The 5,835-nt window shown below is 34.6% G+C and overlaps 1 pseudogene; it reads left to right on the top strand.

Moving 5' to 3' along the window:
• The first annotated feature begins 4,353 nt into the window (after positions 1–4,353).
• On the top strand, positions 4,354–4,493 carry LOC146993534 (5.8S ribosomal RNA; annotated as a pseudogene).
• The last annotated feature ends 1,342 nt before the right edge of the window (positions 4,494–5,835 follow it).

The raw sequence follows: 5,835 nt of genomic DNA, 5'->3' as shown, positions 1-5,835 counted from the left end.
ACGCTCGGGCGTTTGGAGCGACTTCGATGCGAAAGAGTTAAACAAATTGTTATTATTTATTTAGACTGTTTAATACTAAATTACAAATGCAATGGATGAAATATATGTTGTATATAAATGAAACGCTTCACATAATCCTGTACATAAATGTTTTTCTGCTAACCAGAACAAGAGTAGTATTTTAACATGACCTAATGTTTCTGATCTTTGTTTGGTAATCGATTTCACCCCCTTCACGACGTTAGCCAATTTAATAGCGTCTATGATTTCACAGTCGTAGACACTTATACTTGACATACCGCATGCAATGGCCAAGTTCCGGATACTTATTTCATATTCATACTTTGCAGCAATCTCTTCATCTGCATGGTGATCCTAATAATTTCTTTCGTTGCTTGACTCTTCTCATTAAGTTTCCTGAAACACATTTTTAATAAATTTACAGAACATTTACTCGAAAAAACACAAAAATTACTTGAAAATTCAGAGTTATAGCTTGGGTTGTTTTATAAATAACAACAAACGGCGTTCTGACGTTAATGGGCAATCGCAGCATTGTCTCGAAAGAGAGAAATAAATGTAATGCTCGTAGTCGTGACTCATAGAACTTCGACAAACATTTGTGATACATTTTGAAAGACAAACATTGTGAGCATTTGAAACGACAAACATTTTCCAAACAAATGTCAAATACCAAACAAAAATTTTCACGTCCGAGCAGGATGTATACCAAGTTTGACGTATTCTTAAGTGGACGTATACCTAGGTACCGCTGTATTTTAAAGTTTATCGATGGCTACAGAATGACTTCTTACAGTGTAAATTTTAATTATCAAAAAATGATATAACCTGTAAATGTTTTCAAAATTTATGCGTTCTAATTTCAACTCAAGGAGTTCTAATTTCAAATCAACAGCTGCACTGCAATTTTTTTAAAGTGATTAGCTTACATGAAACTTAATGGTGAAATCATATTCTCGATAAACGTAAACTGAAAATTAATTTTAAAAGTACGTGTACAAATTTTATATTGCGGACATATTATAAAAATTAAATGGAATTTAAGATATTTATATATCCTTAACCTCGATATCACGCTTCATTATTGATTAATCTTATCCTTTTATTAATTTAAAATTTAATTTTTTATTTTTTGATATTCAGTTTTAAATTTAGTAACATTATTTTACACCCTTTGTAATATTTCTTTGCTATTCTTTTAACCAACAGCATAGCTGTGCTTTCTATTAATATACTCACTAGTCATTATCAAAAAGGCCAGTAAATAACAAATGACCATGCAACTCCTAAAGGGCTGTAAATCCTTAAAAAGAAATAAGATTCTTCAGAATCTGGCTTTAAGATCTCAAAAGATATATTTTTACTACGTAGTATATTTTTCCCTTCATAATTTTTTGGATCTTTACATAAATCTCCCCCCTTTCAGCACCTGATTTGCTGTTTAAAGATCCATTATATAAAACCGTTTATTTCCACAATAGCATGCTGTTCCTTTATGTTTAGAAATGGTCCTATAATGACAGATAATAATTTATTGCCTATTTTTACAAAGAAATTTGAGTTACAATTCTGTTTTTACTAAATTTTACAACAATTAAAAAAATCTGAAAGCTTTCAAATTTTATATAAGCTCAAAGGAGCGTTTTTTTAATGTTTTGTGTGTTACTTTTATTTATAAAATATTATGGTCTTCGCACTTAAACCGTAAAATTCGATTCAACAGCAATATCACAAAATATTTAAAAAGCGCATATCTTTAGAATTTTCGATACACAGTCTTGCGCACTGGAGATAAAATTTTTTTTTTTTTTTCCATACAGTGTTGCCATTGCTCGCTTTGAAATCGTTGAGTTTGTTAATCAAAAATTAGTTAAAGTTTTACAAAATATGAAATAGATAATAAAATAAATTCCAAATTCCAAATTTGCGTGTCCAGATGCCCATATTCGAGTACCGTTGTTTTACAGTGCGAGAAACATGCACACATTCATGCAGATTCTTCATTATTTAATTTCTTTAAATATAATGCAGGGCTATAATATTTGGTGCAACAATTGAAAAGTGAAACACCGTTTTATAGCGAATGACGCAAAATGCCAAAACGAAATTAATATCCCTTCTGGGAAAATTGCTGCTTTGGGCTAAACATTTTAGGTCTTTCTCTAAATTAAAATATACATTTCGCAAATTTTCTCAAACTATAATTTAAACATCTGCGATTCAGTATTTATTTTACGAATGTAGCAATGAATAATTAGTATAGTTTAATACCTTTCAAGTCTCATTCATTTTTTACAAATTCCCATACTCTGTTATCGTTTTCTTCTAGTACATTACCAGTTCTCATGCAAACCACTATGGGCTCGGTTTCAAAACCTACACAAATAAAAACATTCTTGTGACAACTGTTTGGTGAATGCGTTGATTAAAGTACATCAAATTAAAAGTCCTTTTGAAGAGGCTGGCATACAAGAAGGTCACGAGATCTTCGAATTCCATCCCTTGGGAAGCTCTGGATAATAAGCATAAAGGGGCGCAGAGAATTCTTGTATACTTTGCCTGTTTCATAAATCGAATTCAGTCTCTCAATATGATTCGGATTTTGTAGAATATCTTGTATTCTAGCTGCATTCGCCTACAATTTTCGTCATCTTAACCACCAGGAAGATACATAATTACAATTTCTTTCCATTCCTTTTTACTTCTCAGCTACGTTATTCTGAAATTATAACAGGTTTAATGCTTTTCAGCCTTTTATTTCTTACATTTACCATACGACTTCCAGCTACATCCTAAGGGGATTCTGAGAAGATTGTCACAAATTTCAAGAAGGAATAGCTGTAACATGCGTCTAATTATCCCTTTCTGAAAGTTTTTGGCGGACTGGTTTCTTGAAAGGATGGTGCTTCAAAACTTAATTAGCTCGCAATAACTTTAATTAGGTAAATAAAAACAACAATAACAATAAAAATAGTACTAATTGCGAAACTTAAAAATTGAAATCATAAAAAATTCCTCGCAATGTTGTTTCTTACAATAACTGGTTAAGGAATTTTTTTAGAATAGTTTTGGCTTGGAAACAAATATTGATATTTCATACAATATTTTATATTTTTCAAAACGTATATGTTGTAAATTGCATTTGTTCTATGCAAGTAATAGTTATGTTTTTTAATTTTAAGTATAGCTATATCTTTATTATTCTAAAATTCTTATACTTCTTTTTTCCAGTCCTTTTTTCTATTTCATTCGGGGGGGGGAAGGGAATTTCCACAAAATGTAACAGTTGCCAAAGTTGCCTGCAGAAAACAGCAGTTTGTTAAACTTTACAGTTAATGAGGAGTGTAGAATTAATCGTTGGATTTTTAAAGCCTCACTTTCTATTCTCGGCTGTCTGCCAGTTTCTGTCTTTCAAGACCTGCTAAGCTGAAAGATAAGGTAGCTATAATTATGATGTTAGATGATACTTTGCCTTCTTACTTGGATATTTCCCTCTGAAGTTTAATACATAAATATACAGAAAACCTCTGTTTAAATTTGAACTGCAATTCTAAATTTGAGTTCCAAATTTTTATTGAAATTAAATTAATCTAAACTTACAAAGACGTGATTGAAATCTCACCTTTAAAAATACAGAGTTAGTTTTGAAAAGTTGTAAATCATGAAACGTTAGACCTTGTAAAGCATAATTTATTTGCTAAATGACATTTTTATTCACATTAAAGGAATGAAAATATTCGTATAAGAGAATACGTGAATCGCATTATGCCTATTTTTGATGGGTAGGCATGCTTTCATGGAGGAAGGAAAACGGAGTTGCAATTTATCACATGGGGAACACGAAATGCCTATATAAGCAATCTATTCGCTGAGATATTAATTAATGTCTAAATACCAATGTTCGAACTACCAATTTACTCGCTGAGACACTGGCTGGTTCAAAAGATTAAAATATTGCTTTGTTATGTTACTTTGCGTAAGATCTGAAGTAATCTTCGTCACTTTCGTTACAAGTTGTTTGTGTTTTTTTCGAAGCGTTGTGGTTTGTTTTTTGATTTCTCGTAAGCTATAGAAGAAGATGGCACTTTAAAAATTAACGTACATAATAAATTTATTCGCACAGGAGCAGTATAAAAATGTATTATATAAAGTTTTACATATACTGATGAGATCCTCTGAAGGAAGAGCGACGGGAGCTCGCGACTTCGGTCGACTTCTAGGGGTCCTCCCATAAATTGAATCAACCCCGTGCTTTCTCAAAAGGGGAGATATTCTTTCACATATTTTGAACGCAAATGGAACCCCTCGGGGATCCATACAAATAAAAATGACAGCTCTGAGCAGTGGATCACTCGCCTCACAGGTCGATGAAGAACGCAGCCAGCTTCGAGACTTGGTGTGAATTGCAGGACACATCCAAACGCACATTGTGGTCTCGGGTGATACCCGGGGCCTCGCCTGTCTGAGGGTCATACATTTATTCGGACAGAAGCAGTATAAAAATTATTATATATGCTACACAATGAAGGCGGCATGCAACAAACTTCAGGACTGCATGAAAAATTTACATGTTGGGGTATAACAATGATTAATATTCCATCGCAGCGCATAACCCAAGTTTGAGTAATGCCATTTACATTATGTATAAAAGGGTAAACTGCAAAATGGGTTTCTCATTTGAAAATCTCAATTCAACTTTGATTGTTTGCGTAAAGATTGTGTTATACCTCGTGTAAGAAGAAGAAATTCTTACCAGCACGTGTCGGAATTCGACCCTGGGAAAATCACGGCCTCTCGGGACTTCACTTCATCGCTTTTTGACTATTCGCATTGAGTTGGGCTGTGAAGCGAATATAGAATCAATGTGTTCAAAAAGGCTGAATGTTGTGTGAGATATCAGGAGCCATGGGCTATTAACCTCCGAGTAGACAGACATGATGCCCTCTCGGCCTTGAGGCATCGCACAACCACATCACATACCCTGAGTCAGTAGCTTGGTTCGTGTGCAAGACAACAAATGTCTGCATGGACAGTACGAGACGTCTGCAGCATCACTAACTGTCAGCCCGGCGACCATTGTTACTGCTTCCCTTAACGCTGAAGCAGAGATACACGTGCGTATAGTGATGCTACGTATAACAACAATGATACAAGAGTGGCACCATCTGGTTTTTTTCAGATGAAAAACCTTCTGTATTTAGCATCACGATGAACGTATTCGTGTGTTGAGCCACCGGGAAGAATGGACGTTGCCAGCTTGCATTCGTCATTGCCATGCGGGCTCAGTACCTGGCGTTGATAGTATAAAGTGCCACTAGGTTACATATCCCAGCCACCTCTTGTTCGCAAGACGGGTAAAATAGAAAGCTGACTTCATTTCTGACATTTCTGACTTATTAAGAACCATGGTTGTGCCCTACCTTTGAGACGCCATCTTTCAACAAGGTAATGCATAACCGCATTACCTTGTCCCTGCTGTCGCTGATCTTCTTTGATATAGTTCCACCGTCTCAAGCGCAAATCTGGTTGGCATTCTGTCAAAACACATAGACTCGTCCAAAAGAGGCGGTATTACTTGCTGCGACGTGAAAAGTCTTCTCTTCTCCGAAAAGAGATATACTGGAGAGAAAGAAAGTCTTCATCCTTCCACCCTATTTTGAGAATAATTTGGTCCGAATGGCGCATGCGTGTTTGCGCTCATGGTCGCGGATGAGGCGGTCGAACTACAGTGGTGAACAAAATTGTGGAGACTTTTGGAAATTTTTATGTTTTTGAACTTTGTTTGCTTATAGAAAACGTTACATTTCACAAAAT

Source organism: Stegodyphus dumicola, chromosome 12 (genome assembly GCF_044657685.1).
Source record: "Stegodyphus dumicola isolate Sdum_Otavi_A_Nest chromosome 12, ASM4465768v1".
Classification (NCBI taxonomy): Eukaryota; Metazoa; Arthropoda; class Arachnida; order Araneae; family Eresidae; genus Stegodyphus; species Stegodyphus dumicola.
Note: the sequence above shows the minus strand (reverse complement) of the source record. Positions and strands in the feature narration are given on the sequence as shown.